This window comes from Haemaphysalis longicornis, unplaced genomic scaffold (assembly GCF_048455015.1).
Source record: "Haemaphysalis longicornis isolate Haplotype H1 unplaced genomic scaffold, Haemaphysalis longicornis Haplotype H1 scaffold_4, whole genome shotgun sequence".
NCBI lineage: Eukaryota > Metazoa > Arthropoda > Arachnida > Ixodida > Ixodidae > Haemaphysalis > Haemaphysalis longicornis.
Window position 1 is genome coordinate 29,728,811 of NW_027526361.1, and position 18,302 is coordinate 29,747,112.

At 49.6% G+C, this 18,302-nt stretch overlaps 1 long non-coding RNA gene across 1 annotated transcript; it reads left to right on the forward strand.

Annotated features, from left to right (window-relative positions):
- The first annotated feature begins 10,930 nt into the window (after positions 1–10,930).
- Positions 10,931–15,514, forward strand: LOC144180296 (uncharacterized). The gene is made up of 2 exons (XR_013324368.1): positions 10,931–11,034; positions 14,575–15,514. It is a non-coding gene; the product is annotated as an uncharacterized LOC144180296 (long non-coding RNA).
- The last annotated feature ends 2,788 nt before the right edge of the window (positions 15,515–18,302 follow it).

Genomic DNA, 18,302 nt, shown 5'->3' on the forward strand with positions numbered 1-18,302 from the left:
CCCCTGTTCCACGGGAAGAACAGCCGAACGCGCCGCAAGGGCCATCCGAAACGGGCGGCAGTTCGAGTGTTCGAGAAGACGACAATCGGAACACACCTAAACAGCAACCGGGAACAACTGGTAGCTCCACTGTTACACGGGAAGAACAGCCGAACACGCCGCAAGAGCCATCCAAAACGGGCGGAAGTTCGAGTGTTCCAGAAGACGACAATCTGAACACACCTAAACAGCAACCGGGGACAACTGGTAGCTCCACGATTCTACGGGAAGAACAGCCGAACACGCCGCAAGAGCCATCCGAAACGGGCGGCAGTTGGAGTGTTCCAGAAGACGACAATCTGAACACACCTAAACAGCAACCGGGAACAACTGGTAGCTCCACTGTTCCACGGGAAGAACAGCCGAACACGCCGCAAGGGCCATCCAAAACGGGTGGCAGTTCGAGTGTTCCAGAAGGCGACAATCTGAGCACACCTAAACAGCAACCGGGAACAACTGGTAGCTCCACTGTTCCACGGGAAGAACAGCCGAACACGCCGCAAGAGCCATCCGAAACGGGCGGCAGTTCGAGTGTTCCAGAAGACGACAATCTGAACACACCTAAACAGCAACCGGGAACAACTGGTGGCTCCACTGTTCCGCGGGAAGAACAGCCGAACACGCCGCAAGAGCCATCCCAAAAGGGTGGCAGTTCGAGTGTTCCAGAAGACGACAATCTGGACACACCTAAACACCAACCGGGAACAACTGGTAGCTCCACTTTTCCACGGGAAGAACAGCCGAACACGCCGAAAGAGCCATCCGAACCGGGCGGCAGTTCGAGTGTTCCAAAAGACGACAATCTGAACACACCTAAACAGCAACCGGGAACAACCGGTAGCTCCCCTGTTCCACGGGAAGAACAGCCGAACGCGCCGCAAGGGCCATCCGAAACGGGCGGCAGTTCGAGTGTTCGAGAAGACGACAATCGGAACACACCTAAAGAGCAACCGGGAACAACTGGTAGCTCCACTGTTCCACGGGAAGAACAGCCGAACACGCCGCAAGAGCCATCCAAAACGGGCGGAAGTTCCAGTGTTCCAGAAGACGACAATCTGAACACACCTAAACAGCAACCGGGGACAACTGGTAGCTCCACGGTTCTACGGGAAGAACAGCCGAACACGCCGCAAGAGCCATCCGAAACGGGCGGCAGTTGGAGTGTTCCAGAAGACGACAATCTGAACACACCTAAACAGCAACCGGGAACAACTGGTAGCTCCACTGTTCCACGGGAAGAACAGCCGAACACGCCGCAAGAGCCATCCGAAACGGGCGGCAGTTCGAGTGTTCCAGAAGACGACAATCTGAACACACCTAACCAGCAACCGGGAACAACTGGCAGCTCCACAGTTCCACGGGAAGAACAGCCGAATACGCCGCAAGAGCCATCCGAAACGGGCGGCAGTTCGAGTGTTCCAGAAGACGACAATCTGAACACACCTAAACAGCAACCGGGAACAACTGGTAGCTCCACTGTTCCACGGGAAGAACAGCCGAACACGCCGCAAGAGCCATCCGAAACGGGCGGCAGTTCGAGTGTTCCAGAAGACGACAATCTGAACACACCTAAACAGCAACCGGGAACAACTGGTGGCTCCACTGTTCCGCGGGAAGAACAGCCGAACACGCCGCAAGAGCCATCCGAAAAGGGTGGCAGTTCGAGTGTTCCAGAAGACGACAATCTGGACACACCTAAACACCAACCGGGAACAACTGGTAGCTCCACTTTTCCACGGGAAGAACAGCCGAACACGCCGAAAGAGCCATCCGAACCGGGCGGCAGTTCGAGTGTTCCAAAAGACGACAATCTGAACACACCTAAACAGCAACCGGGAACAACCGGTAGCTCCCCTGTTCCACGGGAAGAACAGCCGAACGCGCAGCAAGGGCCATCCGAAACGGGCGGCAGTTCGAGTGTTCCAGAAGACGACAATCGGAACACACCTAAAGAGAAACCGGGAACAACCAGTAGCTCCACTGTTCCACGGGAAGAACAGCCGAACGCGCCGCAAGAGCCATCCGAAACGGGCGGCAGTTCGAGTGTTCCAGAAGACGACAATCTGAGCACACCTAAACAGCAACCGGGAACAACTGGTAGCTCCACTGTTCCACGGGAAGAACAGCCGAACACGCCGCAAGAGCCATCTGTAACGGGCGGCAGTTCGAGTGTTCCAGAAGACGACAATCTGAGCACACCTAAACAGCAACCGGGAACAACTGGTAGCTCCACTGTTCCACGGGAAGAACAGCCGAACACGCCGCAAGAGCCATCCGAAACGGGTGGCAGTTCGAGTGTTCCAGAAGACGACAATCTGAGCACACCTAAACAGCAACCGGGAACAACTGGTAGCTCCACTGTTCCACGGGAAGAACAGCCGAACACGCCGCAAGAGCCATCCGAAACGGGCGGCAGTTCGAGTGTTCCAGAAGACGACAATCTGAACACACCTAAACAGCAACCGGGAACAACTGGTAGCTCCACTGTTCCACGGGAAGAACAGCCGAACACGCCGCAAGAGCCATCCGAAACGGGCGGCAGTTGGAGTGTTCCAGAAGAGGACAATCTGAACACACCTAAACAGCAACCGGGAACAACTGGTAGCTCCACTGTTCCACGGGAAGAACAGCCGAACGCGCCGCAAGAGCCATCCGAAACGGGCGGCAGTTCGAGTGTTCCAGAAGACGACAATCTGAACACACCTAAACAGCAACCGGGAACAACTGGTAGCTCCACTGTTCCACGGGAAGAACAGCCGAACACGCCGCAAGATCCATCCGAAACGGGCGGCAGTTGGAGTGTTCCAGAAGAGGACAATCTGAACACACCTAAACAGCAACCGGGAACAACTGGTAGCTCCACTGTTCCACGGGAAGAACAGCCGAACGCGCCGCAAGAGCCATCCGAAACGGGCAGCAGTTCGAGTGTTCCAGAAGACGACAATCTGAGCCCACCGAAAAAGCAACCGGAAACAACAGGTAGTTCTACTGTTCCACAGGCAGAACAGCCAAACGCGCAGCCAGAGCAATTGAAAACAGGCAGCAGTTCCAGTGTTTCAGAAGTCGAACAATCGAGCACACCGAAAGCGGAACCAAGCGGAGAAGCAGGCCGCACAGGTGACGGTATGGGCAAGACCACAGTGGACATCAAAACCAGCGATCCGGTGGCAATGACTGCCCCCGAGAATACGACAACTAAGGGCAGTGTGAAAGACAGAAAGCCGGTTACTGTTGACAACAGAAATCCGCCTGAAAAACAGGATAACACCGTCCTATCTGAAACACACGTAGCAGGCGCCACAATAGAGCCAGAACAGCATACCACACCTGCTGTGCACCCAGAAAAGCTACGTGATCGTAAGCAGACGGCCAACCCTGAAGCGGAGCTCGAAATTATAAACGTTATGATCGAGGTGCAGCCGGAGCTGCTGGAGGACAAGCCGCAGCAAAAATCCGGAATAGCGCCCCCAGGTAAGATACGCCAAACAGAAAGTTCTAGCATAGCGGGTAGTGTACGCTACGCTGGCGTTACTGAATACCGTGGTCCGACTGTGTATGCGCGCGTGGGCACGCTATTTCTCCCTCCGGTAGGGGCCTAAAACATGTTTCAGCTAATTAAGAGAGAGCCGTTCCGTGCGTATAGTTGGCGGCAACGGCCGTTTTCGAGCCTTTCATGGCAAAAGGGTTTCAAAGATGTGCACTTGGCTCGAGCCTGAGCTAACTATACGAATTGTAAATCAGATATCATTTGAGGAAATTAAGGTTGCAACGAGTGAAGTCCGCGATAGTAATTGAACGAGCACGGCACCGAACCAACTGCCATCGATGATAAGCGTAGTAGCAGAGTACCTCTTTTTTTTGTAATGGTTCTCGACATGAAACGCTTTCTAGTTTTGCAAAGTATCGTACAACAGAGTGCGCAATTTCCCATTAGGAATTAATGGTGTCGGATTTGCAACTGACAAAAAGGGGTTAGGTGCTCTCGGGTGCTTTTTTCGGGGAAAGCCATTCTTGGGGACGGTGTCATGTGAGCCAGGGACGTATTTATTCCTGTACTTATCGCTTTATGGAAGGAGGGCGCCTGCCGCCCGAATGGAGCCATGTCATTGTCCCTGCGCGGCGCCGTGCGTAAAAGAGCCTCTGTCGAGAATCGCTGCTCATGGTCGGATGACCACGCGGCCTTGAGACGTCTTGGCGGCGCTGGGGTGGTAAATACGCAAAAATGGCTGCGTCGAACATAAAGTTTATTAAGGTAGTAGCAGCACGGACACGTCGCGCTGTTGAAACCCCCGCTCAACGCGCCGATTGCTTCAAGAGATTACAGCGTACAAGAATAAAGCGAAGCTATTCGTGCCGTACGTTATGCGAGCAGTTCAGCGTTGCGGCTATACATGCCATCTTGCTTTGCGTTATACGTAACGGTTGCTCTAAAGACGCCAGAGCACGTATCCGCAAAACTCCCTGGCTTTTCTGTGACATTTTGAGCTCACTGCGATAATGATACCCCACAGTAGTTGCGTTTTATGGGGAGACCAGTCACATTTCGTCATTATGTCAGAAGGAGACTTCTGTAGTCATCCGAAAATTGTATGAAGGGAATCGCAGTCGAATCAAAACAAACCCCTCATAGTTCAGGAAGGGGGTGTTTTGTCCTGAGTGTTTCGCCTATGCCTTTATTGTCGTGCTTTGTGAAGTAATCACGAATCTGTACCAACGCCTCCCTCCTTACGTACTGCCCCACAGTTGCTTCTTGTCAACAGGACTGGTAATTAAACAACCGTGTTGTTCAGGGAAAATCGTAATGTAGTAACGCGAGTTTATTTGCTTGATAATATTCAAGTTTACGCTATTTTCCTGGATTATGTCATTGCTGTGCACAGAATTAACGTGCTGCGTTCTGCATGACACTTGTTCTACAAACTTTATCGGTGCAATGCATTCGGCTGCTCTGAACAGCCGCTCTGAAACATGGCGGCGCGAGCAATATCGGCATATCACTTCCACAATTCAACAGTATTGCTTTTGCCTTCACTACAGCATAGGAAGTGCTTAGGTTTATTAGACACATTGTAGGCGTTTTTCGGCCGAGTGTATGCCCCGAAAGAAATATATAAATCCAAACCAACTGAAGGTTTCCGCCTAGTCAGACTTTTGCCCGAACGTTCTTGCGAAAGTTCTATGGATACAAACTAAGGAACAAAGGCAAGCAAGCCACCTCTAAATGCTCGGGATCATGCGATTGTACGCTCGGGAATCGCACAGAGTAAATAGAAATAAGTAGAGTAAATAGAAATAAGTTAACAAATTTATTCACAGTGGGCCACCGTGTAGAACACATAATACGGTTCTCGTGCCCTTGCAAGTCGGCTCCGACGAGCATTGCTCTACATAGCAGCCCTCTCACAACACTTTTGTCGGCTTTCTCTTTTCATTTGTCATCTCTTTGTTTTCTTCTATGTCATCTTCCTATTCTTGCTTACCCTTTTTAGCCTTGCCTTTTTATTACTCCAGTCAACAAGCATGCTTTTGACATTCCTTCCCTTCAAATGTAGATGAAAACGAAACGCGCCGTGCAGTTTAAATACAAGCTTGTTTTATTCAAACATTTGGCGTTGTGTAGTGCCCCCAGCGCTAGTCCGGCACCAAACTATGCTTCATTGACTGAGAACTTATACAACTTCAGCCATTATTTTGATTCTCGCGCTGCTCGTGTATTTCATGATGCATGCCATGTCGTATGCAGGGAAAGTGCTGAAGCCAACTTAAGTATGCGGACTAGGGCTGTAGCGAACGGCGAAACGTCTTGTTTGCTCTCAGTCCTTCTAGATGGCGCAACCATACCGCCCGGGACCGCTCCACCCTCGCTTTGTTCTTGACCGGAATTGTGCCTGAATAACTTTTTTTTAAGGTCGATTGTATTTGTTTTGTAAAATATTGGTATTCTCGACAAGCAGATCACAATGTCGCTTATACCTGTTGGCCAGTGTGAACTCAACATGCCGGAACGCACTGTGGAGCTATAAGCTGCGTGCACTAGCGTCGAACTTGGCGAACCGCCCTACCGACGGCCGCCAGCGGCATCGCACCGCAGCCTTCACCCGCAGCGGGGCGATATGCGACACGCAGCGGGGCGGGATGCCGCTGGCGGCTATCGACATAGCGGCACGGCGAGTTCGACGCTAGTGTGCACGTACCTTTAACCGGCCACGGCCGGACTGGAGAGGCGCGCGCGCGTTCGTTAAGGAACGCGCGCGCTTCTCCAGTCCGGCCGTGAACCGGCATAATTCACGCAGTACAGACTGGTGCTCCTACGATGTGGGTGTTCATGACTTACATCGTTTACTCCACAATTATTACTGCTATGAAATTATTATGCATTACATTTAAGCAAAAATAGCTCGTTCTGAAGAGTATAAGCCCTGCCTAACTTGCATTTGCGTTTGCCGGCGTCAGCCAGCAGCGTAGCTGCCCATAATACGTCATTAGTTCTTGTGCGGTAAATGAGTTAGTGGCGATTCCATTTTACCCTAATTATATGGCTTACTTCAGTGAGTTTGCATTAAAAGTACTGTCAGTATGGTTGTAACGAAGGAATTTTTTGAATCAACCAAACGCATTTTTTTCTGCGTGGCCCCTTTAAAGGCTGCTTCTTTCACTCGTTAATGTCCCTCTCCTTATGTCCAGGTGTAACGAGTGAAAGAGCATCACAAGCAGAAGACGACGTCGCAGCCACAGTGAGGGTTACAACCGAAGCTGTTTCAGCGAGTAAACATGAACTATTTGGCGAAAGCTACCCGGCTCCCACTAAGGAACCCGCCAATACCTATACCGCCGGTGCACCCCAGGTAAAAAAGGAGGATGATGATCCTGTGGGGCGCGGACATAACGATGCGTCTGGCACACCACTGAAAACGACTTATGGCACCCCCGCCGTCAGTGCTTCCCGAGTGGTTTTTGAGTCCCGCGGGGATATGTCTGATGGCGTTGTTGACACTGATCTTACGAGTGCTCAGACGCAAGAGGGTGAACCTATAGAAGGACCTGGAGATGTCGAAATAGTGCCTCAGGGGCAAACTACAATGCAGAAGTCTCAGCATAACGTGCAATCGTCGGACCAGCCGACGGTTGTCACGGCGAGCCCTGTGTCAACAGAGAGCATTACACTCCTCTCTTCAGAAGACGTAATATTGAAAAGCACGTACCCCACAACAGCACCAGGTAAAGAACTAGAGGGCATGAAGGACTCAGGCATTCACGCGGAATTGACTACAGTGCCGGTTGGTAGTTCAGATGATGCCAGGACAGCAGGCCAACCCACTCGAGAGGCTGCATCACCAGGACAACAAGATGAAGATGATGACCTAAACAAGCCGGGACCAGTCCCTGTTGCTACCGCGAGAGACGACCAGGCAGGCTCCAACCACACTGATGCTCCGAATGGCGGGCTGGTGTCTGGTAATCCTGCTTCCGAGGTTTTAAAGTCTCAGGGTGAAGGTGTGCGAGGGGACCGGGAGCGATCAGCGCAAAGTTCGGAACTGCCGCTAGAATTGGACGGGGCTGCTTCCGGCCAAGTTCCACTAGTTTCTAAATTCAACCGTGAGGGCGTTCGGAAATCTTCGAGTACTGGACCAGCTGGAGAAATGGGAACAGACGATGATATCTCAACATCAAAGAATGGCGAAGTACAAAGAAATTCTAACGCTAATGGTACAGGGGTAACTGGGAATGAGGGCCCGGCTAACATGGCTCGAGTCGTACAGCCTAGCGAAGGCGAAGGGGCACCCGGTGTCATTTCTACAATTTCAGGGGCTGATCAGCCGAAGCCTCAGCAAGATGAACCGGTAACTATCAGGATTTCGAGTGTTCGACGCGACGAATCTAAAGACGTTTTCAAATTTCGCCGGGTTGAACAGCCACCCCACCCCACGCATGGGCAGCCAAGAAGTGGTGGCACTTCCAATGTTCCGCGGGCTGAACAGCCGACAGGGGAGGAAGGGCGATCAGAAACAAGGGGAAATTCCAATGCTTCAGCAGTCGAACAACGGGGCGCGAAGCACGGGCAGCCACTAACTGGGGGCAGTTACATTGTTCCACGGCCCGAACAGCACAACACCTCGAAAGGATCAACAGCGACTGCCGGTGGTTCTATGGTTACACGGGAAGAACAGCCGAATGCGGAGCAAGAACACCCAGACACTCGTGGCAGTTCAGGTGTTCCACAGGCTGAAAAGTCGAACACCCCGAAAGCGCAACCGGAATCTATTGGTATCCCCACTGTTCCAAAGGCAGAACAGCCAAATGCAAGGGAAGGGCAACCGATAACTGGGGACAATTCCAGTGCTTCACGAGCCGAACAGCTGGACACCCCGGAAAGTCAACCGGAATCTACTGCTCGCGCCACTGTTCCAAAGGCAGAACAGCGGAATGCGCAGCAAGGGCAACCGGGATCTGGTGGCACTTCCAGTGTACCACGGGCCGAAGAGGCGAACACCCCGAAAGGGCAAACTAAATCTACTGGTAGCTCCACTGTTCCACTGGCTCAACAGCAGAACACGCAGAAAGGGACACCGATAGCTGGTGACAGTTCCAGTGTTCCACGGTCCGAACAGCCAAACACCGCAAACAGGGAACCGGAATCTACTGGTAGCTCCACTGTTCCAAGGGCCGAACAATCAACGGCGCAGGAAGGGCAACCGATAACTGCTGACAGTTCCAGTGTTCCCCGGGCAGAACAGCCGGAGAGCCCCGAAGGCCAACCGGAATCTACTGGTAGCTCCACTGATCCAGGGACGGAACAGCCGAACGCGCAGATAGGGGAACCGGGAACTGGTGACAGTTCCAGTGCTCCACGGGCCGAACAGCCGAAGAGCCCAATAGAGCAACAGGAGTCTACTAATATTTCCACTGTTCCATCGGCAGAACCGCGGAATGAGGAGCAAAGGCAACCGGGAACTGATGACAGTTCCACCGTACCACGGAACGAAGAGCCTAACACTACGCAAGGGCAAGCGGAATCTACTGGTACCTCCACTGGTCCTCGGAAAGAACAGCAGAACGTGCAGCAAGGGCAACTGGGAACTGGTGGCAGTTCCAGCGTACCACGGGCCGAAGAGCCGAACACTTCGAAAGGTCAGCCGGAATCTACTGGTAGCTCCATTTTTCCACCGCCGAAACAAGAGAATGCGCAGCAAGGGAAACAAGAATCTGGTGACAGTTCGACCGTACCACGGACTAAAGAGCCGAACACCCCGAGAGGGCCCCCGCAATCTACTGGTAGTTCGACAGTTCCACGGGCAGAACAGCGGAATGCGCAGCTAGGGCAACTGGGAACCGGTCGCAGTTCCATCGTACCACGGGCCGAAGAAACGAGCAATCCGAGAGGGCAACCGGAATCTACTGGTAGTTCCACTGTTCCCCGAAAAGAACAGCAAAACAAGCAACAAAGGCAAACGATAACTGATGACAGTTCCAGTGTTTCACAGGCCGAACAGCCGAACACCCCGGAAGGAAAACCGGAATATTCTGGTCGCTCCACTGTTTCACGGGAAGAACCGATGAACACCCCGGAAGGACAACAGGAATCTACTGGTAGCTCCACTGTTCCCCAGGCAGAACAGCAGAATGCCGAGCAAGGGCAACCGGACACTTCTGGCAGTTCTAGTGTTCCACGGGCAGTACAGTCGAACACCCCGAAAGGGCAACCGGAATCAACTGGTAGCTCCACTGTTCTATGGGCTGAACCACCGAACGCGCAGCAAAGACAACCGGGAACTGGTGAAAGCTCCAGTGTTCCACGGGCCGAAGAGACGAACATCCCGAAAGCACAAGGAAAATCTACTGGTAGCTCTACTGTTCTACGAGCAGAACAGCAGAACGCGCTGCAAGGGAAACAGGGAACTGGTAGCAGTGCCAGTGTTCCACGGGTTGAACGGCCTGACACCGCGAAAGGGCAGTCGGAATCTACTGGTAGCTCCCCTGTTCAACGGGCAGAACAGAAGGATACGGAGCAAGGGCAACCGGGAAGTGGTGACAATTTCACTGTTCCACAAACTGAACCTTCGGACACCCCGAAAACACAATCGGAATTTGGTGCTAGGGCCACTGCGCCACGAGAAGAACAGCCGAACGCGCAGCATGCGCTAGCGGGACCTGCTGGTAGAGTAACAGTTCCACGGGCAGAGCAGCCGAACAATCAGCAAGTAAAACCGGGAATTGGTGGCACTTCCAGTGTTTCACTAGCTGAACAGCAGGTAACACCGGTAATTTACGGCAGTTCTAATAGTCAACGTGGCGAAGAGACGATTCCACAAAAAGGGAAACAGAGCATTGGTGCCGGTTCAAACATTCTACGCGCTGAGGAGCCAGGCCCGCAGAAGAAGGAGCAAGGAGCTGGAACTAACCGAAAGGTTTCACGGACGGAGCAATCAGTGCCACAGCAAGTGCCACAGGGAGCTAGTGCCACTTCTAATGTTCCTCGGGCAGAACAGCATAACCCCGCTGGTAAACCGAATCCAGTGACTGGACAAAGCACGCCCGAGGGACCGAGAACCGATCTGCTAAAAGGACCCCCTCCTCCAAGCGCTGGGAATAATGGAAAAGGCGAAGATCCAGCGCCTAAGAGCGGAGAAGCGGGCCGCATAGATGACGAACAGGGCAAGACTACAGCCGACTTCAAAACCAGCGATCCGGTGGTGTTGACTGCGCCGAAGGATTCGGCACCCAAGGTCACTGAGAAAGACAAAAAGCAGATTGCTGAGGGCAACAAAAGTCAGCCTACAAAAAAGCATGCAACAGTCGAACTTGAAACGCGCGTAGCCTTCGACGAAAAAGAGCCCGGGGAACATACCAGACCTGTTGTGTATCCAGAGAAGAAACCTGAGCACACGGAGACGGCAGGCCCTGAAGCGGAGCTCGGAATTAGAAATGTTCACGCCAACGTACAGCCACAGAAGCCGAAAGACAAGCCGCAGCCAAAACCCAAAATAGCACCTCTAGGTGAGATACTCCAAACTCACTAATATCTAGCTTGGTTATTCGCAGGTTACTTGAAGCTATATACAAACGGCGGCGAATGTGGCAGGGGGTTTATTTTATTATAGCAATGTAAATGTAAACGCACACTAGACGTTGCAGGGATCTCTGCGGTGTTCTTCATACAGCGTTCAAATGGATCTTACCCCGAAAGCACTAAAAGTTAAAACCCTTGTCGGTTGCAATGGGTATTTATGTTCTGCCAGATGTGAATTAATGTTATCCAGTTGAAAGAATTTGAGTGTTAATTTCATAGATACCACGATGGAAGCAGTACAAGGGCACTAGCCACTAAGTTAAGCAAAAAAAATAATGTAGAAACGTGACTATATCGGCTTCAGCAATGGTTCTTGACCTGAAGTGCGCTAGGGACCCATTTTGGGCTTGCTGAAGTGGGGGAGGAAACTATGAACTATATTGATTTATGTCATAGTTCCAAACGATTTGAGCTTGCATCTAAAGTTACTCCCACAGCTACGTAATTCCCACGTTTTGTGTGACGTTTACGCTGATTCGTGTCGTATTTCCAACCAATTAGCTCTTGCAGCACACAGCCGCCAAAACTCTGATATGATGCCTTTTATGTGTCTGGGTTTTTTGTACAGCTGGCGCGTTGCGTAAACAGCCGAATTTAAACGTGCGCTACGCGCAGAAGTTAAACGTACATGTCATTCAGCGAAGCCCCTTTTTGTGCTGGCGAAAATATTTTGAAAAATTAGCAGTGGCTTAGCTCGGCTATGCCAGGATATACGTAGCTTGAGCTAAGGTTCAGCACCCGTACTACAATTGGATTGGATTTCAATCCAACACAATCTAATTTAATCCAATCCAATCCAATCCAAATCAAATGCAATCCAAGGCAATCCAATCAAATTCAAGCCAATCCGATCTGATCCGATCCAAACCAATCCAATGCTTCTCGCGCTTGCGCAGAACGGCCCTTCACGGCACACGCGAAACCGCTCAACCTCGGCCAGTGTAGCTTACGCTACAAAAAAATGAGGGTCAGGAAGAGGGCCTGAATTTCGGGGAAAGTGTGGCAGACTCTAAAAGTGTCTTCGTAGACCCCGTGGGGTTCGCCAACCTCCACGTGAAAACCACTGGGCTATAGGATGTATGTTTTATAGCACCAAGCTCACCAGAAGCACAATGTTGTCGGTAGCAATCGACAATTTGCAGCTGTAAGGATGGGTCTTATTTCTTTTTATGCTTTGTTAATAATTCAGTACACCCAAAAATGGGACACATCGTTAATTTAATCCTTCCCACGGTGTTGGATTGTGTAGTGGTGCGTAGGCATGATTGTTATAGCAGGAAAAACTGAACGCAACCAAGTGAACTTGCCCGAAAAAAAAAGGATTTGTGCAACAAAAAGAATGAGTGTAAAAGCGGGTGAGTACGATGAACCAGGCAGATACTCATGGCCATTAAATTTTTGGAGCACTCCTGTGCTAGAAAAAGACATCCCACATGCAATAAAATCTATAACTGTCCGCTGGCGTTGCCAGAATTTTATTTTTGTAAGGTTTTATCATTTTAGTCTAAGTTTGGCAGATGGCTTTAACGCTTCATTCGCATGTAGGTAGGCCGGCGAGAACATGTATTTGCCTTGAATATCATGTGAACGCGTTCCGTCCCCCTGCCTAGGCCACTGCCGAGACGAGCCTAGAGCAAAAACGACCCAGAACTATTCAATATTGGATACATCCAGTTGATATCATCTGAAACCCTCATTCACCCCTCCCCAGTGATGGTTTTTATTGCATTTTGCCAAGCTTGCACCTCTATCCGTCGAGTTCCGTGTTGTGGGACGTGCCCTGCTGTGCTCGCAGTGTGCCCATTGTGTATCCTTCACATCAGTTAATTATAGCTAAACTTTATTCACACGTAACTGTAATTGTATCTTATTGTCGTTTGACCCACGTGTCTTAAAATTGGACTACAATGTTTTTCCAGTATTCTTCTCTTCAGTCAAAGCTGCTTGCTTCCTGTCTCCTTATGTCATATCAATTTTTTTTATATTACGAGCCTATAGAAGCCACACTTGAGGGCGATTTGTAGTGTTAAGCTTCTCTGGTCCTGGAGGAGATCACTCGTAGTATGCATTGGTAGCGCACATTTTGGGGGCAGATGAAGGACTTGCGCCTGTTTGCTACTTGGAATATTTTCCCACAAGTCTTCCTCTAGAGTGCAAGTGGTTCTTTGAGCCAAACAGCTTTGTGGTGATGGAAATAAAGCTAGATTCTCTGAATACTGTAAGGGCCTTGAGGGAGTGAGTGAGTGAAACACTTTTATTAAACGAGAGGCCATGGGGCCCTTGGGGGAGCAAGGATGAGGGGGAAAGGGAAGTGACAACTCGCACAATGAACACAGTTGCAGTATTGGGGTCCTAATCCTAAAATGAACACATTAAAGTCAGCCAGTGGCACTAAAATGCCCAGTTCACACTGAAATGTACAGTTCACACTGAAGACTCGGTGCTGCAAGACGTTTATTCGGGGGTCCAACCATCTTGTAACACCAACTCAGCTGATGATGATGACGAAATCTACGAGCAGATGATGTGGAATATGATGAGGATAACTATGACAGGTAGATTAAGTACGGGGTAATGCGAATAAGGTACCAGCAAGTGTAGTGGCAGTCAATGTATCAGAGGTTGATCCGGAGTGGGCACGTTGCTCAGCCAATATTTACACTGCCCGCATCCTGTGGAACTGCCCTCGCCTTCCCGACTGCCGGCAACAATCCTTCAAAAAAGTCGAAATTGCAAGCCCACCGAGTCTTACCTATTGGTTTTACCTTCCTGTACCAAGCTGTGAAAGGCGTCTGCTTGTCATTCGAATAAACTTCCTCAAGATATTCAGCCTCCATCAGTTACTTTAACTTTAACACCCATTAGAATCAATATTTTATTATTTCCAAATTCCCATAACCCATCCTCTTCCTCCTAAACACCAAAATTCACCGAAGCGTAACTTGGCGTGTTTGTAGATGAAAATGGCCTCTGTAAATAAAAATACATGTAAATAAAGATAAACCACGATCCCCTGACGCGGTGGCGCCCAACGAACTGCTCCCAGTACGCATGTCGCAGCGTACAGTCGACGACGTGACCATCATGGCCCGTTGCCATGCTAGCTGATCCACACCTCGCTTAATATGTGAAGAATTGGGATGAGTCCCGGCGTAGGTGGCGTGTCATGCTATTTCTTGAAAAGAAGATCGAAATTGCAATCTAGGGCTGGGGGGGGGGGGGGGGCATGTCCCACCTAGTGAGAGATGGTGGTGCATGAGTAGGCACCATAAGAGAACCTGTCCCTCTTGAGAACTGGCATTTCAAGCCTCAGCTTCAGCTGACGTGTAATGCGGATTCTATGCAGCTGCGGAAGAGATTGAGCAGTGTATAAACCACCGTTCATGATATTGTTTGCTAGTATACCAATTCCTTCTGAAGAGCTGTCCCTGATGTTTTTTTTCGTTATATATCCTTTTTCGCTCCAGTCGAGCATCCTGTTCACCCGGCCGTGTACCCGGCTGTGCACCCTCCATCTTTGGTGGTTAAGTACCCGTATCCTCAACAACCAGTCATTTATCAACCTCACCCGCCTCATCAGCCGACCATGTACCAACAAGCCCGACCAGCCGCCTACCCTCAAGGTAACCAGCCCGTGTACCAGCCGGTACACCACGTGGTCTACGATGCTTCAAAGCCTCACCAACCAGACAACCGTCTACATCCAGTCGAAAACCGCCGAGGCGATTCTGGCAGCTACCAACCTCAACCTCCGTACACGCCCGTTCACAACCCTCACACTCAACCTCCCCACCAGCCTGTCCACCGAGGGCAACATCATCCTGCAAAGTCCCGTGAAAATATTGGCGCTCACAAGCCAGCTCACCCACAGCAACAGGTACCTTACCAATCAGGACACCAACCTGGACCTCCTCGCGTTCACACCCCCGGGCCACGCATTGCTCAACCGTTAACCAATTACGTGGGCCCCCCTCCTCCAATGCACGGCCCACATTATCAGCAAGTGCAGAAGCTAGATCATCCCGTGATCTACAGAGAGGCTCCCCGTCACAGTGGCCCGAATAACCAGAACCACCATCCGGTATCCCGACGTCCCTCTGTACCCGACCACCACATGCCGCAACCACGTCCTGGGGAGAACCTGCCCGTTATGCGGCCAGTTCAACCATCGGTACCCCATCCTGGTTACAAACGGGGCATGTCCGATGGGCATGCTCCGTCGTTGCACCACTTCGCGCCAGTTGACACCCGTTTTGAGAATGCCAAAGACTACACCCGTGTATCGATGAAAAAACCAGCCAATCCCGGTGGTGCACCACCGAGCTATCCGCAAAAGCCACCAGCGTACGTAGCCCAGCCTCCGGAAGGGATGCCAAGGGGAAACGCAGCGAAGCCCGACATCTATGTTCCAGGTAATACAGCGGATTTCTATTCATTGGTGGAGTCAAGAGTGGCGCATTATGCGGACTTCTTAGAGCAGGCAAGGGCGCACACCTTTCGCCCCTCTAATTATGAGATTTTTTCAGGAGCATCAGACAGAAAAGGCAGAAATGGTCACCCTTACACTGGTAATGGATGATCAACTTTGGTAAGTGACGTCTGGTTGTCAACGATTTCTTACTCAGCAGGACATTAAAGTGCACCAGTTTACCATGCCTGAAGGGGTTCTATGTAAGGAGAGAGCTCTCAAGAGTTTCAAAACAACATTGGCTTTTGCTACTTTCGTATTCTACGAGCTTCGTTTACAGAATATGCTGCAATGAGTAACGTACTGATTTGAGCGACGATGCAAAAGACTGGTAACGAACAATGGAGTCGTGTGGGAAGTCGGCTCAGGATTTTTGTTTTATACCTAGATTTTCTTATGCATAGATGCTTCAATATTTTCAGATCATTGATTAAAAGTGAAATGCATTAATTGTCAGCGCTAGGGACCTTGTTTCGAGGCACAACAACCACATGCATGGCGCTATCGGCCGTGGTTTATGTAATGATGGCACTCGCCAGGTATTATTTGCCGATTCTGCCGTCTTCAGGAGCCCACGAATAAAACCGGGCGATTTTTAAGCTTTAGCAAGCAGCGAAGAGACAAGCCACGTATTGGAAGGGTAAGCAAGCTTGTTCTATGTTTATAGTAACCTGGTTATGACAAATCGATAGGAGGTGAGCTCAAGCAGCCGTAATAATAGAGGCCAGTGTTGTGGGTATGCCTTTTTTTATGAAATTCATTGGTATCGTACGTTAATGAAGCCAGTAAGACTGACGTTGTTGCTATTTCTATAATTTAAATATGAGTATTGTTCACTAACACAATAGAGGGGAGTAAAACGCAGGCTATAATTAGTTTCCTTGTGATTTTCTCTAAAGAAGGAATTTTCTCTGAGGACTATTTTTGTCAGATGATCCGAAATTTCAACACATTTTCCACTACGTGGTGTAGTCGTGAGAACCACACGAAATCATCGCGTAAGCGTGCTTGATCATTCACGAAGTACATATTTCCATTGAACTGTTAAAGATTTCGTGAACTGATAAATATGATTTCTGCTCGCGCTGCCGATAGCATAATACTATTCTATAAATACTCATTGTAAGAACAGCTTATATTAACTGTGTTTCTTGTATAGAAAACTTAATAAACTTTTAGGAACTTTATTTCGTAAAGGTATTGGAATAATATAAATAGACGTAACACACGGGCGCCAAATAATGAACACATATGTGTTTTTAATGTGTTTTCCAACATGTTTTCAGATATCGCGACATGTAACGTCGCCTCCTGCCTTTTCTTCCTGTCTACCCATGAAGAGACGGTGCGGAAGGCCTATATTCAGCCAACTTAATGGCCTTCGCGGCCCTCCACATTTTGCATGATGCTTCACTACTATCCTAGTACTAATTAAAGTACGGGGATTCCGTTTTCTCTAGCGATGTTTCTTCAAGTATGCTTCAATATACGTGTATACCCGCGTACCGCCTTGATTTAATTTTGCGCTGCTTTCATACATGGAGGAATAAAAAGTTTACAAACGCTCTTAGATTCGCTCTCAATAGCGCTCATCCACTCTACAGATGACCCTGATTACACAAGTAACAGGGAGGCAGTGTTGCACAGAACTACTGTAAAATGTACTTAAGAATGTTGTTTAAGGGCAAGTGTAAGCTAATCTAGGGGAGCGACAATTGGATGCATAATTTATTCACCTTGCGAACTTTGTTCTAATGACTTGGTGCAATTGATATACGAGATGGGGTAATGTCGTGGCTGAGGCGTATTGTCATTTGGCCGAAGATCCCAAGCTCGATTTTCGACTCTGACACCCCGTTTCAATAGAGGAGAGTGCATTTACTGCTGTTTGAACATTTGCCATTGAGCATACGTGTACCGTCAACTGCCAACCGCAGCTGTGCTTGTTAACATGACGTCTATACGCTCAACTATGAACTTACGATATACAAAACTATCGCTTGTTACCCCATCTTCAACTACACCATTTTGTCATTCTGGTAGTGATTTCGCTAAAGTGTGCCCATTTTTCATTCTCGATTTCTAAGCATCGTCTTAACGCCTTCAAAGAAAAGTTTAAGCAACGCACCCTTTCCCTTCAAGATTAGTACTGACGACCGTTTTCTGATGACGGGTAAGTCGGCACAGATGCGGATGAACACCTTCCAAATAGTAAAATTCGGGACACGATAAATCAAGAGAAAAGAAAATATATGCACAAACAAGAAGAAATAAGCGACAATACTTTATTTTATCACTTTTGGAGAAATGTTTTGCAATATGTTTTGCAGGTCTTATGAGAGCCTGCAGGGTCAGCTACATGTCCCTCACATGAGAGTCAAGCGAAACACGCCAGTGGAAGCAGCCAGATTTTTGGTTTTTGAACATTTGGAGAACACTTTATTTATTTACTTATTTCCAATACTGTTAGCCCTTGCGGGCTGTTACAGAGGTGGGAGGAAAATAATTTTCCACAAACATGTAACACCAGTTCCGCGATAGACAAGCAATGCATTCAGAGAACACACAATGACAGCTTACGCTCAAATGATTCAGTCGTGGGTGCGTCAATAAATACATCTGCATCGAGGTTGTTCCACTCAACTATAGTTTTTACAAGAAAAGAAAATTTGAAGACATCAACGCGTGGCACATACGGCATCACAGCATGAGAGTGACCTGTTGCGA